The sequence below is a fragment of the Ischnura elegans genome, chromosome 7, assembly GCF_921293095.1.
Source record: "Ischnura elegans chromosome 7, ioIscEleg1.1, whole genome shotgun sequence".
Taxonomy (NCBI): Eukaryota; Metazoa; Arthropoda; class Insecta; order Odonata; family Coenagrionidae; genus Ischnura; species Ischnura elegans.
This window is the reverse complement of record NC_060252.1, coordinates 30,936,139-30,955,644: the sequence shown is the minus strand read 5'-3', so window position 1 is coordinate 30,955,644 and position 19,506 is coordinate 30,936,139. Positions and strand designations below refer to the sequence as shown.

The window sequence follows — 19,506 nt, the reverse complement described above, 5'->3', positions numbered from 1 at the left end:
TGATACCATAAGCATGCAGAAGGACATGACTTCATGCTGGTGCTGCTTATTTGTATATGAATGCTCATCATTGGGAGAGCAACTCAAATGTTTACTAAGGATGCATTCAAAATCAGCGTATACAACATAGGGAATTCTGACGGAATGTGAGAAGTTTTTGAATTTCAAGATGTTGTCATCAGCAGTTGGAACTATTATTTTTGTTGGAGAATTTCTACAGCAATCAATATTATGTTCTATGAGAGTATCACTCGAATAGCAAGGTTTAAAACAGCGTTTGCATACGTGTAACGCATTTTTATGTTTTGACATTTGTGATCGAATCAATCTACCAAAATTTTTGATCCAGCAGAAATGCGTCTTGTCCTTCTTAACAAGGTAGAGAAGATCGCGGTGGTCATCTAACTCCTGATCAACAACTTTAATTGGATATACATTATTTTTTTCATCAAGACCGAAAACATTTATTGAAATTGAATTTTCATGCTCAAACTTTGAAATTTTTGATAATTCTACTGGATGATTAATGCAATCCCAATTGTATCCTTGATAAAACTCTATATTATTATATTTTGAAAGGCGTTCGGGATGACACTTTATTTTCTTCCCCCATATGGCGTACTTGAAGCAGAAGGCATCCTCATTCTTTACGTTGATAACTGAGTGGGTGAGTTTAATTTTAGCAGGAAGGTCAATGAAAGATGACCCTCTTAGCGGGATGTATCTATTTATCCGTAATTCGAGGCCGATTATTTCACTTAGTGACCAACCTGATCCCTTAGATGAGCTTTCTGATTTTTCTTTCAACAATTTCGCAAATAGTATTTCTAAAATTTCATTCACATCATCTGCTTCAAAAACTTTAACATTTTTTGTTTTAAACCATCTATCCTGTGTTTCAACTCTTTCTTCATTCTTATCATTATGAAATTTAGCTTTCACCAGTATGTTTATTTTTAATGCTGTATCTTTGAGATAAATTCTAATTTTCTCTAAAAGTAAATCCTTTTTGCTGTTTAAAAAAATTACCAGGTCTGTATGCTCCCCACCTGCACTCACCCAAAAGGTTTTAAGCCGTCCTTTAACCGCTGATTCAATCTCTACAATTGAAGAAGAAGCGTCAGCTCCTCTTCCAACTTGTCTGATTGCATGGCGGTGATGAACTTCCGACATCTCATGGCCGGCTCTGTACCTTGGGTGGTAATAGACGTAGCATACCGGGCATAGCACCATCTCTTCCATTATCGTCTGGTTGGTTTTTCCAGTGGAAATGAAATTCTATATATGAGAATTAGGCTTTATACATAAGTAACCTAACGTGTATTTGAGGGTTATTTTAAATGAAACAAGATTATTCAGTATGGTCATTTATAAGCGAAGACATGTATTATTTTAATTTTTTACAATAAAACAACTGAATTATCCTTTCTGGATATTTTTAGCCCAACGCCCCATGCGTCGGCATTAAAGGCCTCGATTTCGTCAAGAGTGAGGATGAAATGCTTGGGGAGGAATATTTTCCTCTTTGCATTTTCAAAATTTATCTCCGCTATTATGCTGCTCCCATATTTTGTAATAGTGGGAGAAAGTTTCTCCACCTCATATGCCAGACCCTCCTTAAGCTCCTCCTTTTTCAAGAATTTTGCCTCCTCCTGCTGCGTAAGCAACTTGATCTTCAAAGCGTCCATCTGAAGTAGATAGAATAAATGAGCATTTTAGCAGTTTTTCTAGCTAAATCCTCATAGGACTTGAATTTTTATACATTTAAAAACTAATGATATGATTTTACTCACGCTATCGTTGAGGATTGTGAGGGCAACTGCTGGTGTTGGAAATTATCGGGAACTTCTTCCTTCTCCTGGCTTCTTTCTGCTGATGCTGGTTCTGCTGCTACTTTCTGTGGTACCGTAAGGCGTTCTTGCTGTGAGTATGGTTGTGAGAGCTCTGCTATGCCTTTATATACTGAATTTCCCCCATCCCATCGGGGTGGGTGGAGTGAATTGTTTTTCGACCTCTAGGTAATTTACGTCAATCGCACAGCCGGTCATCAATTTTTATGAGGGCCGATTGCTAATCTTAATTGAAGGTCTCTGACTTCTCCTTCGTGCGTCAATGCCCCAACCGATCGTTCGAGGGTCACTCATTAATCTTTATCACCCGTCTGTCTCCGCTTGCTTGCGTCAATCGCACAGCCGGTCATCAATTTTTATGAGGGTCGATTGCTAATCTTAATTGAAGGTCTCTGACTTCTCCTTCGTGCGTCAATGCCCCAACCGATCGTACGAGGGTCACTCATTAATCTTTATCACCCGTCTGTCTCCGCTTGCTTGCGTCAATCGCACAGCCGGTCATCAATTTTTATGAGGGTCGATTGCTAATCTTAATTGAAGGTCTCTGACTTCTCCTTCGTGCGTCAATGCCCCAACCGATCGTACGAGGGTCGCTCATTAATCTTTATCACCCGTCTGTCTCCGCTTGCTTGCGTCAATCGCACAGCCGGTCATCAATTCTTATGAGGGTTGATTGCTAATCTTAATTGAAGGTCTCTGACTTCTCCTTCGTGCGTCAATGCCCCAACCGATCGTACGAGGGTCGCTCATTAATCTTTATCACCCGTCTGTCTCCGCTTGCTTGCGTCAATCGCACAGCCGGTCATCAATTTTTATGAGGGTCGATTGCTAATCTTAATCGAAGGTCTCTGACTTCTCCTTCGTGCGTCAATGCCCCAGCCGATTGGGGTCGCCAGCATGAAATCTTGAAGCTGTGGGGGGACCGACCTCAAGGTTTACGCCTCCTCAGACCATCGGCCCTGTGAGCTCATTGGGTTGAGAGTTCCTCCAATAGCTTCATCCTTAGATATCGAATAATGTCACGTGGGACAGTCTTATATATACGCTGTGTAAGAAAACACATCATACATCCACCATGGAATCATTCCATTGCGTTCAGGCAACCATTTACCACGCATTGGATACGCGGTCGACATCGAGGGCCACAGTGTCCATTTGCAGATGGTGTCGGATTCGTCTTCAATATATTGAACTTTCGCATGTGGAAACTAGGCACTCAATTTATTCGTCCCGCCTACGTATTCCACGCTTTGTTTGCGATCTGTGTGATGGACCTCTAATTACTGTTGATCAGCCAGCGCATAGGTGCTCCACGTGTAGGCCTATGGCTGAGGTGTGGAATGGATCGCGGAACGAAGTTAACTTCTGTTTAGCTCCATACTACTGGGGGTATGCAGAGGATGATTCACCGAGTGATATGTCATTTGACGACCTCGTTTCGGCGCTGTTTAATGAGGCGGAGGCGCTTGATTTAGCGCGGAGATTGCCATCACATTCTCCACCGCCTCCGCTTATCCCCATTCCACAGATTGGACGGGTGGAGGCACTTGATTTAACGCGGAGATCGTCATCACATTCTCCACCGCCTCCACTTATCCCCATTTCGCGGATGGGGCGGTCTTACGACGAGGAGACATCATCTCTACCGTCCACAGCATCAGCAGCATCGGGGCGTTCAACACCACCACCGCCCATATCTCGCCTGAGCAGGCCATCCACAACTCAACCATCACCACCACGCCCTACAACTCAGCCGGCGACATCACCATCCCTGCTTGCGGTGCAACCCCCCACATCACCAGCACCGCAGCCGACCTCGCAACCGTTGACGTCTCCATCCCTGCCTGGAGCACATTCCCCCACATCTCCGATGCCGGATACTCAACCTCTTGCTGTAACACCACAGCTTGAAGTTGAGTCGCCCGCATCGCCACCACCCGATACCGAAGGTCTTTGCTCACCATCACCTCCATCATCCCCAGAGCCTACAAATCCACCGCCAAGATCTCCTTCCATTGTTATTCAGTCACCGAGATCATCGGAGGACGATGTGCAGTGGATCCCATCGTCACATTCGCGTGCGTCCTCGGAGGCTCAAGTTCTTGATATGCCTGTTTTACAAAGTGATGGAGCTCACTCAGCTTCTACGTCTGTTATAAAGTCACCTATGAAAAGACTCTCCATTGATGATGAGGTTCCGAAGAAAAAGGTGTGTAGAGATCCTCGGGGGATAAGAGGGAAAAAAAATTTACATGCACTTTTGTGAGGATTCATGTTGTTTTGGGAGTAGTTTTTTCAGTTAATATTTTTTTTGTTTTTTCATATTTTTTAATATCATGATACAATTATTTTTATTGTCTTTAATTTTTATATTATTTCTTGAATTCCTAAATATGTGATTTGTTCCTAAAACTGATTTTTTTGAGAGATTTGTGAATATTTTTCATTTTATTTGATTTTGTTTCAATTTAGTTTCGATGTTCATTGTTTTTTCTGTTCCTCTTTTTTTCATAATTTGTCTTGAAAAATATATAACATATTCAATCTTTTTTGTTGAAATTTTATTCCTTCAAATTCCTACTCATATTCCTCTCTTTCCGCTGATTATTTCAGAAATTGAACACATTTGTGAATACGACGACCGCATTGTGCAGGCCAGCTATGGTGAAGTTTTGCCCACTAAATTTGCAGTTGCTTTCGGTCAACGCTGTTGTGCGATGCATTCATAAAGTTCGCGAAGAAGATTCGTTACCAAGGATAGAGAACCTTTGCCAAATCCTTCCCATCCCCTTCAGATTTTTTGACAAAATATTTTCCCAAATACTCATGTCTCTGTATTCTCAAGATGGTCCTCCGCAAATATTGGTACAATACTGTTGCCTTCCAATGAGTTTCTCATATTATCAACACTTGTGGGAAAGTTATTTCATTTATACATTTTCCATTAATAATTATTCGCAGACCGGTCTAGACTTATATCCCCATTATGAATGCCTCATGTGTTATAAATTGTCGAGGAATCGAAGAAACGCACATAAATATACAATTTTCCAAAAAGTACCACCATGGACAACACCGCATGAAATTTTGTGGGAAAAAAAATACATAAGGATGTGAGAGATGCCACAACGCAGACTGAAGAATTATTGTATTGATATTATGAAAATAAATAATTATTGTTATCCATTCTTTTAATTTATCACTTGACCTCTACACCCTCAGACCATCATCACCAAGATTGTGACTGTCTCAGTATTCCCATTGGAAAGAGAGGAAAATAAGTGGGAATATGGAGAAATAAGTTTGAAAAACAATTTAATTCATTTCTCTTTCCTCACTTATTTCAGAAATTCAACGCATTTGTGAGCAAGATACTCACAGAATGCAGGCCGGCTAAAGTGAAGTTTACCCCACTGAGTTTGAAAATGATTTCGATTAAGTCTCTTGTGCATTCCATTTATGAAATTCACCCAGTAGAAGATTCATTACTGAAAAACCTTTGTCGATCCCTCCCTATCCCATCCCGTTTTATTGATGAGCAGATTCCCCATAATTTCATTAAACTGTTTACTCAAGAAGGTTCACCGCAGATATCTGTTCAATTCTGTTGTCTGCCACTTCAAGTCTCCTTTTACGTGTACCTGTGGGAAAAGTATTTAATATATACTTTTTCCATGAACAATTATTCCCAGACCGGAGAATACAGATACCCTCATAACGAATGCCTCTACAGTTTCTCATCCTCTAAGAAGTCGCGAGTGGTGCATACAAAATTAAGTGTTCCAAACGTGCGAGCATGGCCAACGCAGCAAGAAGTTTTTTTAGGGGGAAATAAAATTTTTAAGGATGTGAGAGATTTTGCAACGCAGACTGATGAATTGTATTAATATTATGAAAATAAATAATTATTGTTATCCATTCTTTTAATTTATCACTTGACCTCTACACCCTCAGACCATCATCACCAAGATTGTGGCTGTCCCAGTATCCTCAGTTCATCCACGAGACGTTTAGATTTTCGATATTCATTTGTTTTGCCAGATGGCAGCACCTTCGAGGAAAAATTCAAGATGGCGGAGAATCCAAGATGGCGACTGTCCCAGTATCCTCATTTTTACACTACTGATGTACTAAATGTCCGGACATCATTTAACCTGAACATGCACCTAGGGAAAATTGTGGCCCGTCAAAGTCTTTTTGGCCCGTCAAAATATTCGGAACAAACTTATCTTTACCTTAGAATTGCTTCCTGTGCACTATCGAAAATTTGATAAAAAAACGCAAAAAAAGTGATAGGGTACACTTGCCTCATTAAATTGGTTACATAATTAAATTTTCTGGCAGCTAGAAATGATACTAATATCAAATCAATCAAATAAATAAGTAGAATATAACTACCACCATTGTTTAATTTTTATGATACAATTCATACTTTTTCTGAAACCAAATATGTATAATGTTAACTGAGGAATTTAATGAATGTAAAGGGTTTGGCCCTACGATAACCTCCGCTCATACAAATTGGCCCTCGAGCCCAAACCCAGAGGAAAAGGTATAGACGACTTTTTCTACCCTTATAGTGGGTTACCACAAAAGAATGATGCGGTTCCAGTTATTCTTTGGAAGACAGCCCTAGGAGTACTAGGTGAGCGAATTTGATTAGGTGGGCGATTGTTGAGCGTTTGTGCAGTGGAGTTATCGAGTAGGGTTAAGGTGACAGCGATTTTTCAGAGGCTGCCCGCTTGAGTGCCTTGAGGAGGGCACTTCAAGTACAGCAAGCAAATTCATCGAGACGTTAAGCCATGGTCACCTTGGTGCCTACCGTCAGGAATCGAAAATGACGACTGTCTCTCTTGCAGAGCGACTAAGGCCGCACATATAATAATTTATTAATTTTGGTAAAAAAATGATTGAGACCGCGAATTCGAAAAATAAGAAAGCATAAGCTGTAAGTAATTCTGTTTTAATTTAAACATTGTTCAAAACTGCACCATTTTTTCCAAATCACCAAACCACCGCATTTTATTATAAGCCAGTTTTTGGAAAAGAATGAGATCGTAGGAGGTGATAGGGTCGTTAGTACTTTACCGAGAAGCCATCAGGAGCCTTATTGATCAATCGTGTTGGCTGCGTTTTCCGTAAGCATGCATGTTAAATAAATGGTCAATTTTGCTGTAATCTGAGTCCACCGAAGTATTCTGAAGACAAGTTTGAGTTTCCGTAGGCATATTTACCTGCGTATTTCTGCTTCACTTGAGGTTTAAAGAAATAAATTCCCACGCCTCCTGGCTTCACCCGTCATTACGGAAAGAGGAATAGCTCCCTATGCAGCCGCTTTGATGGGAGATATACTAAGGATTCATTTATACTCACTACATTCTTTTCAAACAATTGGGTACATTTTTATTATGCAGTATTTTTCATGTGCGATCAATGATACCATGAAGGTTTTACGTTTAGTTAATTATTATCAATCATAATTTTTTAACATAAGTTGATTTTTCACGCGCATTTCAAAATCTCCGCAATTTAAGAAGGCTGAATAGCTACCCTGTAAAAGTTTTTGTTTTGCAATTTAAGACCTTTTCTTCTAAAACGGTTCCGCAATCTTCAACCGAAGTAATTAAATGGATGCCTAATGAAAGAGTAGAATTAGATATTTATATTTGTTATGCATTCAGTATCTGGTTTTAATGGGATTTGTTCAATCCGAGGTATAATTTTTTATTTATTTTGACTTATTACTTTAATATACTGTGGTACATCAGTTTTTGGCCCTGAAGATTGTGCTAACATAAATATATTTCTCGAAACTATAGTTAGCCACAAAATTTAAATTCAACCGCTGACTAAATGTCTAGAATGTCACACGAAAGAGATGTATCCGAAGCAAAGAGCTTTTAGGGATTGAATCTTTCCTTCGACTCAAAATATAACGTATTTTTATTCCTTTTTTTTTTTACTGAGAATCGCACTGCCACGCGCTTGAGAGGAGTCGAATGAATTACATTATGCCTTGTAGCTCTAGTCCTTCTACGATGACAAAGCGAGCAGACAGGGTCTTGAGGCGATGAAGATTCAATGATTTTCGTCATATTAGATAGTTAACTAGTCCTATTTTTGAAAATAATTTTCATGCAAGTTTTTTTTTCATCGTTTCAATCTTAAACGGTGCCACAATATTTTATCGAAGTAATTGAATGAATTCATAGTTCCAGAGTAAGACGAGACGCATTTTTGATGAATTCACTATCTGGGTTTAAATAGTGAGTATCAGTTTTAATTATCCGTGTAAAATTCCAGGTATAAGTTTGTTTCAATACTTAAATATCTCGTTGTACCTCAGTTGCTGGCCCTGAAGACTGTACTAATATAAATATACTATATAACAGAGATATATAAAATATATAGGTATAAAAGAATATTGTTAAGGAGAAAATGAAAATTCAATCGTTGACCAAACGTCTCGAAAGATACACGATAGAGACGTATTCAGGGCAAAGTGCTGTTGGGGGTAGAACTCTTCCTTCGACTCACAACATCCCTTTATTTTATTCCTTTTTCACTGCCACGCGGTTGAAAGGAGTCGAATGCAGTATATTAGCCACCCCTGCCTTGTAGCTCTAGTGTTTTTCCGCGATGGCAAAGTTTGCGGACAGGGCCTTGAGGCTATGAGGATAGCCTCGAGAGCTTAACGTTTGATGCGACTCAAGCCGGGATTTTTAAGGACGAGTTTTTACGCCACGTTTTATTCCGTCGCGTCGTCGGTGGGATTTATTTTAATGAGTGAGGAAAAGAGGAGTGAGCTGAAGAGGTAGAGAGTGGAGGAGAGCGTAATTATGCGGTGAGGACGTCGGAGGAGTCTTGCAGCTCGGAGGTATTTAATGAGATGACTTGGCCGGTGTGACGACAGGCGCTCAAACGCAAGAGACGAGGACGACCGACCCAGGAGAGAGAAAGGCTGGCGAACTTCACGGGGATGATGAGTAACAGGAGGTCTCTGCTCTTGGGTGGAGTTTACAGGGATGGTTGTCCGATGGAAAACAGCAAATAATACTCCGTGCGGCACCGCATTCTACATGCACATAATGCCCCGTAAGCCGCCTAAATGGCGTGTGGCAGGGGGTGTTAGGACGCCAGCCGTTTACACATAAAAATGAAGTTCTCTAACGAAGTTATAAGCAAGCAATAAGTTATAGCAATGGCATTTGTTAAAGTCCTTCATGGTTCGGGGGAAAAACGAATTCCCATATCTATCCGTTCGGATAAACATCTCTCTTAATTTATCGCTTCTATCGGACTTGGAGATATAGTGGGGCTCTAATGTCATCTTCTCCGTGTCGCTCTTAAAAATATCCATTCTCAATTGTTCAAGAAATCTAAGCCTATTGCGCAGCCTCCGAGTCTCCAGCGGCTCCCAGACTAATTCGTTTAACATCTGGGTAACGCTGTCTGTACACCCGTTGTAGTTTTTCACGAACCGCGCAGCCTTCCTTTGTATTTTATTCAATTTGCCTTTCTGTACCGGATCCCATACGCTCGCTGCATATTCAAGGTGCGGTCGGACGAGTGCGAAATAGCACCTTTCTTTTACTTTCTCATCCGAAAATCTTCCCACAATACGCTTGACGAATCCTAATTTATTCAGGGTTATGCCACAAATATTCCTTTTATGTGTTCCCCACGACAGGTTTGAGGTTATCGTAACTCATAGGTACTTCACTTCGTCTGTTGCCTTTATGTTGATACCATCCACAGTATAACCATGGTTATAGTTTGACGAACTCCGCAAGAAATGCACCGACATGCATTTGCTCAGATTAAGTTAGAGTCCCCACTCTTGGCTCCACAAATGAACGTTGTTTAAACCCGATGATAGAATTTCGTAGTCAGAGTGATCACTAATTTCGAGATAGATGACAGCGTCGTCAGCAAATAAACGTTTTTTACTGCTAGTGCGGGAGCAGAGGTCATTAATGAGTATAATGAATAAAGTCGTACCGAGAAGGAGATCGAAAACTTAGATCATGAGGGAATGAAGGCTGGAGGAAAATCCGGCATGAGTCTGATAAGTTTTCAGGAATGGGAGTCGGAATAGAAAACCGCAAATAATACCCCGTTCGATAGAAAACCGCAAATAATACCACGTGCAGTGCCGCATTCGTACCAAGGAGGCGACCGAAACTTAAGGCCATGAGAAAAGGAAAGGTGGAGAGAAACCCAGCGTCGACATCAGTCTGATAAATTTTCAGAAATGGGAGACCGATAGAAACCGCAAATAATACTCCGTGCGGTACCGCATTTATACTGTGTAGACGATCGAAAGGTAAAGTGATTTGTTCCGTAAGGGAAGGAAGGGAGGAAAAAAGGAAGAATGGAGAGACACACGGTGTCGGCATTGGCCTGCTAAGTTTTTAGGAGTGGGAGTCGGCATAGGCGGATCCAGGGGGGGGGGCACGGGGGCACGTGCCCCCCCCCAGACCCTCAAAAATATGCTAGATTTTTAATACGGTCCCATTAACATTGCATTCGTTTTGTATTACGGGGTATCCTTGTGCCCCTCCCAGAACCAAATCCTGAATACGGCCTTGCTTGTGCCCCCCCCAGAAAGAAATCCTGGATCCGCCCCTGGGAGTCGGTATACAAAACCGCAAATAACGCCATCTGTGATACCGCATTCGTACCGGCGAGGCGTCCGAAAGCTTTGGTCATTTGAGCCATGAAGGGTGGGAAGGAAGGGAAGAAGGGTGGAGAGAAACCTGGCGTCGGAATCAGTCTGCTCTAAACGATAGGCGCCAAGGGGATCATGGCGTATACGGCACTCCAATTCGAGAGGCGGAATCTTGAACTTGAAGTGTCCCCCATAAAGCATATCGTGGATCGGCGAGTCCCTGAAAAATCTCAGCCACCGCGGGGATTTGAGCCTGGACCGACAGGGTGGGAAGTCAATAAGTCATGTTCTGAGTCGAAAGAAAGACTGCATCCCAAGCTCTTTGTTTTGAATACATATCTATTATGTATATTTCTAGACGGTCGGTCAACGATTGAATTTTAAATTTGCTGATCGCGATGTCTGAAATGGAGTTATGATCACTGTTAGCTTAAACGTTCCAGATTTCCTCGTGACCGTGAGGAAATCATCGTAGTGAGTAGCGGCAACAGGATTAAAAAATATCGAAGTGAAGAGTTAACATATCTAGCATTAGATATATGTAGCGGTTGACATATTCTAGCTGTATTTAAAATTATCTTTTATTCCAGTTACGTAATTTAGTCTGAGATCGTTGCGTAAAGTTGAATATTAAAAAAATACGTCTTATAGTTATTTTTAGAGTGAAATCAATTTATTCTGATTAATCAAGCATTTCGGAGTAATTTAATTCGTAGAAAGAAGCGGCCTACGGACAAATGATAATGTTGATAAGGAAAATTTGCATATTAAAACTCGAATAAGTCGATCGTAGCAAGCAAAAACTTTCAAGGGGGATTCCATATTTTTATAATGTTTATCGTGAAACGTTATTACAAATATAAAATATTCTACTTGTATTCTGGAAATGTAAATTATTCTGCGTAAGTAGTAGCGAAAAAAGAACTAAATTATTCTCCGTAAACAGTAGAAAACTTTTTTTTTAATTCCATACGACATAGAATAGCGTATATTGGCCTCAAATGGGTTTTTCAACAAGTTAACTATTCAAAGGGCACGAATCACTATGACCTGGATGGTAATAACCCTCCCAGTCGGGACTTGAACCCGCGACCTCTTATTTAGCAAGAGAGGACTGTACGTTGTAACCCCCCCCAACTTGCCATTGAGGCCAGCAAAAAAAAGTTCCCATGCCGGGAATCGAACCCGGGCCTTCTGGGTGAAAGCCAGATATCCTAGCCACTAGACCACATGGGAGACATAAAAGTGACTACCTAGCGTGGAAAGAACTTCCGATTATTCTGGCAAAGCAAAAAACATTTTTTTCGGTGCAAGTTTTGTCCGGAAGATATTATTAACTTAAACGATGAGTTCAAATAAGTACTAATCATTAAGTAATTAATTTAAGCCTAATTTTAAACAAGATATTTTACGTGAGCAGAGATAGAGTAAAATATTTCGTTCTTACTATAGGTTCAAATATCACAAAACTATGCAATATATAAGGAATATATTTTGAAAAAGCAGTATTAGGGGATGTAAAGGAAGTTATGACGATATATTTGTTTAATTTTAAAATCAATTGAACAAAATTTATTTAAAAAATTCACATTCAATGAGATATGATGTCACCTTGCAGAAATGCTTTCAAAATTCGGGAATATCTGCATTCAATTTTTCTCAATTTTTTCCTAAATTTACGGGGTGCAGGTGGATTTAATATACAAATGCATTAAATATGAACCAGTCACACTGTTCAAATCTAAGCACTGGCGATGGCAAAAAGAAGTGACAAATTGAAAATAAAGTTATAGTCATTCCGGTCCCTGTGGAAAACATGCACACGTGCTACAACACTGTCTAGGATATAAAAAAATATGTTGTACGTCGACAGAAGTAATGTCCTTATTTGAACTTATCATTCAAAAAGTAGGTACTTTCGCAGTTTCTTTACAATTTTCTCACAAACTAGCATCACATAAATAAAAGTGAAAATTAGTATGTAATTAAAATTTGCAATACCTTATCCTATGAAGACGATCAGGCGTTGCCCAAAAACTCGCCTAAGAGCTAAATGAACGGGACTGGAGGGAAAATAGGAAATGAGAAAAATGAGCTCACAATCGGGGAAAGAGCTGATCAATTAAGGGCTTTTAAGAGTCGGCCTACGCTCGGAGCTGAAATATAGCGGCACATATATTTATCCCGTTCTATTTTTTTTATTTTGCGCGCCGATGAAAAGGGGTCTCCCTGACCAGTTTGATGAGTGGTAGAGACCACGCCGCCGCTGAATCGGTGTGTCGGCTGCGGTGCGAACGGACAAAAGAGCGCGTGAAAAAGAGAAAATGAAAGGACCTAAATAACGAACGAAGGGGGAACTGCTGAGGATTGTGGGTCCCGCGAAAAAGCCCGACGCTTTCGAATAAGACGGAAGGCCTCACGCATGGTCGGACCGAGTTTACTGCTCCGGTTTTTGGGAGGGCGGGGGTGAAAGAGGTTGCGAAATATATATATGTATACGTAAGGGGGAGTTGAAGGAATGATAATAAAAAAAAGAAAAGAGAGCGGTATTTATGGTTGCGACGGGAAAAATACAGAGGAATGATGGGATACGTGGATAAAAAAAAGAAAGTGAGATACGGAGACGAAAATAACCACCCACGTTTTTGGTCAAAAAAACGAGACCCACCTCGAACTCACGCATCCATGTTTTTATTTCCTCCGCGAACACAATTCGTATCCTACCCAGCCGTGAAAGTTGATGGAGGTGGGATTTCGTGTTTGCTCGACGTAAAATAAAGAGAACTTTGTGACGAATTTTATCGAGTCAATTCCGCCCACTTTCCCCTTGAGCCGTAATCGCAACGAAATGAGTACTCTTTTTGGCTCAACTAAAAATGCTGAAGTACTTAGGTAGACGTGGTGGTTCCGTCACCTACTTTTCCTACTTATGTCAGCGATTTCCAACCTTTTCCTCCTCCCGTTCCCACTCCATATGTATATATAACTAATATTGTACCCCAAAAATGTAACGAGGGAGGGAATATTACGAGGGAGGTTTTTTTTTCAACTCCCGATAGCTCAGCAAAAACACCATACAAGCGACAGGCGGGTACTGCACAGGTAGGACAATTGCGCGTCCTGCGCAGCACACGCTCAAGTCATTTTTATCCTAAGTTGTTAGTTTAAGGTTAGTAGCAATATCATTAACTACATTGCCTCAATTCATTCTCCCACCAAGTGTGCACTGCGGAGAGACAGCTAGAAAACTCGCCGAACGGCTTCAGCATTGGCATGTCTTTACCTTTATGCCGATAAAAGAGAATTTTTCTTTAATCCAGAGTGGCTAGAGTGTGAAATAGTGTGAAAAATTACGCTCATTCCCACTTAAAAGCAGAAGTGGAGACCTGCTGAATTCTGGAAGTGTTCTGATCAGTAACAACGCCCTCCATCTCAACACTGATGCATTCCAACCACTCCTTGAGCAATTTCAATGGGACATTTTCGATAACCCGCCGTGCAATGCCGACCAAGTACCGTGCGACTTCCATCTTTGCGCTGAAATGAAGATGTGGCTAGGAGGGGAGCGTTTTCGAACGGACGATAAGCTTCAGGACAAAGGCATAATTCATTGGAAGTCATTTGCAGCAACATTCCGTTAAGAAGGTATAGTAAAACTTGTCCACAGGCACGACCAATTCCTCAATTGCTGTGTTGCTGTGGCGGTAATGTCGAAAGGACAAATTTGATAGACATTGACTTTGTTTTAAATGCTCCATAAAATGTGTACAAAAACATATTTCCTGGTTGAGAGATACATTGTTCCTGGCTTCCGCCATTACCGATTATTTTCATCGTATCTCCGACTGGTTCAACGCGTACCCCACAGGGGTACCGCCGTCTTATGTTAATAACAACTAAATGAGAGGACTGGTGTCGATACACTGCATAATATAAACGATTTAGTTTTCGCAGTACTAAGAGAAATTACGATGTAAAGGTAGATACAGTCTCTCTATACATTAAAAACGAAAGAGGTAGCATCCATTTTATTTATTCACCACTGAATAAAAATAAAATCGAGACCATGAAAATGTTGATATCAAAAACTTAATGAATTGGAGTTAAAATCCAACGTTTTACAGAGAATTTTATGAAACCTTATTTCATTTTATGAAATCGTATTTGCGCCAAAATGAATGGTCTACCAGATATTTTCAGTCAATATTTTTTTACTAGCAGTTATTCTTATCCTGCAATGCCTCTCTAGTTGTGTATAGATGGAGTGTATAGATTTATTGAATCACATCCATGTTGAATCTTTTTTCAAGAATTTCTTATTTGCTTGTTGTATCGCTTCCGCTACATTTACCTGTTCCAAGACATCCCACTACTGTTATTCATCATACTTTATATTGATTAAACGTTATTTGCTACAAACACAACCAACAAGTTTTCTCGATTGATTATCACAGTGTGTATGAATACATACTTCTACAAAGCATCCTAAGCATTATCGTGAGCAATGGTTTTGCTTACAATGGTGTCATCGTCAGATCTACACTTGATTGGAATTCAAATGAGGCTCCCAAGGTATATTTTATTTTGATTAGTATGATTCTGAATCGTAGGCCCTTGGACAAAAAATAAATCAATTGCCTTTTTACCAAAATGATTTTGAAATATGGTAATCGAGATAACTTTGGAGAAAAATATTTTTCGGTGAATATAATACCATTAATTAAAAAAAGACTCCATAATATCACCTATCTCTTATATGGAAAACAATATAACAACAGTTAAATTGAGTAGCCGAGATATTGCAAAAAACATAGCATGAGCATACCCATGCTACCTACGAGGGAAGCGGTCATGGAAAAATTATTAATAACCAGTTCGAGTAACTTCCTCTCAAAGAATGAATCAGACGTGCCTAGTGTATAATTTGGAGGAAGCTATTCTAGAGAGAATTAAAAAAATAATAGGTATAATGGTTGTGATAAGTGTAAACATTTTGAGAGAGTATACTTGCAAAAATTCTGGGTGATTTTGGAATTTTTAAAGTTTCATTTTCAATGCACTCTGCTCTGTGTTAGACATAATGTTCGCAAAAATCTCTGGGAAGGTGAGCCACTTAAAATAATGCAATGTCATTCATCCATTCTTTGAAAATAAATTTGAAACGTGTGAAATTTTCCAGCGTAGCTATTCTAGTCTAGCCTAGTCAGTTACTACGAAATGAGATTCCATGATTTTATAGCCTGATTCAATGACCCCTTCTTTCACATTTAACGTAGCTTTTTCACTTTTTGAAGCCACCTACTCCGCAAAATATAATGTATTCATCCATTCACCGCAATGAAGTTGAAATATGTGAAATTTGCCAACTTAGCTATTCTAGTCTTGCCTAGTCAGTGATTAAGAAATTTGATTCCACGACATTCTATCCTGATAATTTTTGATTCTATACTCCCTTATTTCACACATAACGCAGCCTTTTAACTTCTTTAAACCCACCTACGCCGCCAAATATAATATTATTTATCCATTCATCCCAATAAAGTGGAAATGTGTGCAATTTCAAACTTTGCTATTCTAGTCTAGCGTAGGACAGTGACTGAGAAATATGATTCTACGATTTAATAGCCTGATTGTTTTTGATGCATTACTCCCTTCTTACACATATACCGTGGCCTTTTCCACAAACCCGCCCGCCAACTACGCACCTACTCCTCTAGCTACATATCGGCGTGGAGGGACACTTAACCATTTCATTACTGGTAAAGCATTCCTAATTGCCTCCCATTACTTATTTTCTATTTGTACCAATACTATTCCCAACAGCGCAACGACCCTAGGATGCATCCCAACATCAACGTATTTTATTTCCACCCCGTCCTTGTGCGTATACTATTTGTGAGGGAACACCTCAGTGAATACGTCAAGCTCAACCTCTTTGCCTCCGGTTCCCAGGAATGAATGAACCTGCTCCTTCCTTCAACCCCTCTCTTCATACTCCTCTTCTCTCTTCCTTTCAGTCCCATTTACTCATGCTTCAAAATCTCGACGATTTCCCCGGTTTGGAAGAAACGCGAACCGGAAGGACAGAAGGGCGCCTCTGGCGGCGAATCTGAAAAGAACGATGAGCAGTTTGCCTGCTCACTTTTTATCCCTTTAGGGCTGCGATGATGCTTCCGTCGTCCCCGCATTCAGATTAGTGGAGAGAGAGAGACCCTTTAAAACTTGGCATCACTGAAAGCTGCTGCCCCCGAGTTTGGCTTCAGCAATGTACAGTTAATGCGCTGTGCCCGTCAAGAGGCCCCCTTTTAAGAATATTACGCGCGGATTACGTTGAATTCAAGGCTTTTGGAAGAAGGGAGCGCTGGAAGCAAGTGACCCAGGGATGGAGTTCACTTTTTATTTCGAAAGCATGTTTTATTCCATTTGGATTCAAACTTGAGGGATCCGAAATATTTGGACTACTAATTACGGTGCATTTTCATCCTAGATATTTTCAGTACCACAACCTCCATATTGAATCTTGCCTATTCAATTTTTTTTGCTCTCAGTATCAAGGGAGTATTTTGGAGATTTTTCCTTTCCTTAGTCTTGGTCCTTCGCCTAAACGGTTCTTTATGAATCATTTTACCTGTTATTTAAATTCTGCACGCGAAATTTCAGGAATTACCCCGGCCTCTCTCCCATTACCCCTGGATTTACCTTTTAATGCACAATAAGATCTACAATCTTTCACAATTCCTATAAATCCTATTTTTTGTCTCCTTGGACCCCATTAACTCAACATTCTTCCCTCTAACGGCCGTTTTACACGGGACACGTACTTGCACAATCTGACGCGTGTACGGAGGCGCAGTCAAAATTGCGTCGTTTAAGGCGCTGAATTGCTCGAACACATGCGTGAATGCGTGGACGAGAGATGGGGAAATAGCCCCTGTTCCAATTTCGTTCATGCATTCTCGCATTTCCATGCCAATTTAGAAATGAATGAAGTTTTAACCTGCGCAATACGTGCCCCGTGTAAAACGGCCTTAATAAGAGTTTTAGCCCTGCTCCCTCCATCCCTTAGCCCTCCTCCCTCCATCCCGTAAGCCCTCAATAATCGATCCATCTAGACCCTCTGTCTCCATATCTAATCTCCTGGCTTACTATGCCTAGTATATCCTCGTTTCCCTATCTCTGAAAGCTATCAAGTGTGAATCAATTTCTATCATACTGTCTGTTACATATCAACTGTATTTTACTTACCTTTAAAAACCAGAGAATAATATTTTATATTATATTTTTATCCCTTTACCCTCAGTTTGATCACAAATATTTTCATCCCTGTGAAAAGCTGCATGCACTCAAGGGCTAATTCAAATAAATAGATTCTTGAAAATAACATATCATTCAAGGTTCAGTATCAAAAGGGTTGTCCAAAATTACATGTCAACCGGAATACCGAATTGAGAGACTTTGATGAATGGTAGAAAAATGAAGAAAAATTGTGCTCACGACGGATTGAACAAACACAGATGTTGATTTATTTCCATCCACGATTTGTCCTGGTCTGCATCAGAGAGGAAACGTGAACTCAAGCCAATGAAGCTGAGACCATCTGGTGATTGATAATAAAAATAATAACCTCTGTATAGCAGTTGGAAAACGTCAGTACCTTTCGAGATGGAAGGCAATCAATCATTTCGATCATTTCACTTTTTCAGATTTTCCGTCATGAAAGGTCTTTCCCTAACGTGTCAAACTACCTTGCTTAAATGCTAGGCAAGAATTGAGGAACTTTGTCTTGAACGCATAATTGCCTCTCGCAGTACGTTCCCGAAACAATGGGCTAGTATTCATACGAATAAATAGAAAATTTGAATAAAAAAACTGTTGGAATGAAAAATGATTTTCTTTTAAATCTGTACGTCTGTAGGTGCGTTTGAAGTAGAGTTTAATTAAAATTACCAAAGGGTGATAAGCAATTCAATTCATAACCATTCCGTATCATTTTGAAAAAAAGAAGGTAAAATTTCAAGATTGCTCGCTTGGGTGCAATTATATACAAAAGGGTTCTGTGAGTATTTAGACATAATTGAAAACGTGAATTTGCTCTGATTCCTCATGAGAGACTTAAAATTATGATGAAAACATATTTAAAAAGAAAATAGGAGATGTGACAAACACTCAAGAGTGAACTTGTTCGGAGGGACTAAGTGACAATACTCTAAAAAAATGACCCTGACTCCCTGTAAGAAGTAAAAGGTTGAATTAAAAAAGTATGGTAGGTACCTATTACGGTATAGTTATCTAAAATAATGGTAGTGCCTGGGTTTCTTGGTTAAAATGGTAAACGAAGCCTCAGTTATGAAATGAAGAAATAGTTATATTCTTGCTATGTTCCGGGCTAAAATTTGATCAATTAGAAATATATTCAGAATAAACTTGAAAAAAATTGACCGCAATAAAAATTTAATATTTAGTACTTTATAGCAATGTAGTGTTAAAGGCAATGTGTTAGCAGCTATAGAAAGTATTGAAAATTATAAACTAACAGAGACTAAACTTAAACTTTAGGGGTCTAAGGTATTTTAGATACGGAGACCTTGTAAGTCCGGATATTCTATGTCAATTCCCATTGTCATTTTCTGATATTTAAAGATATTTAGCTGAAATAAAATTTAGAAGTATGTAGAGATGTATAAAATAAATATTTAAGTAAAAATATTTTATTTTGTTGTATAATACAGCTTTTTTCTCTCTCAAACAATTTTTTTGGGGCCTCTAAGAAATATTTGGGCTGAAAAAAAGTTAACCAGACATAAAGATAACATTGGCCTAATTGAAAGGTTCCACATTTTAATCAGGCCAATTGAAAGATGGAGGAAAAAAATAAAAAGCTGTTCATGAATACAATTTATTGTCTTGTTGTAGTCAACGGGCAGTTAGCAGTGGTCGAAAGTACTGAAAACTAGTAAGCAAGAGAGATGTGTACTAAAACTTTAA

At 39.7% G+C, this 19,506-nt stretch overlaps 1 protein-coding gene and 1 non-coding gene across 2 annotated transcripts in view; both read right to left on the bottom strand.

Annotated features, from left to right (window-relative positions):
• The window catches only part of LOC124162589 (nephrin-like), a 345,009-nt gene that overhangs the window by 58,200 nt on the left and 267,303 nt on the right, over positions 1-19,506 (bottom strand). The gene's annotated exons all lie outside the window — the stretch shown is intronic.
• Positions 11,686-11,757, bottom strand: Trnae-uuc. Its single transcript has one exon. It is a non-coding gene; the product is annotated as a tRNA-Glu (tRNA).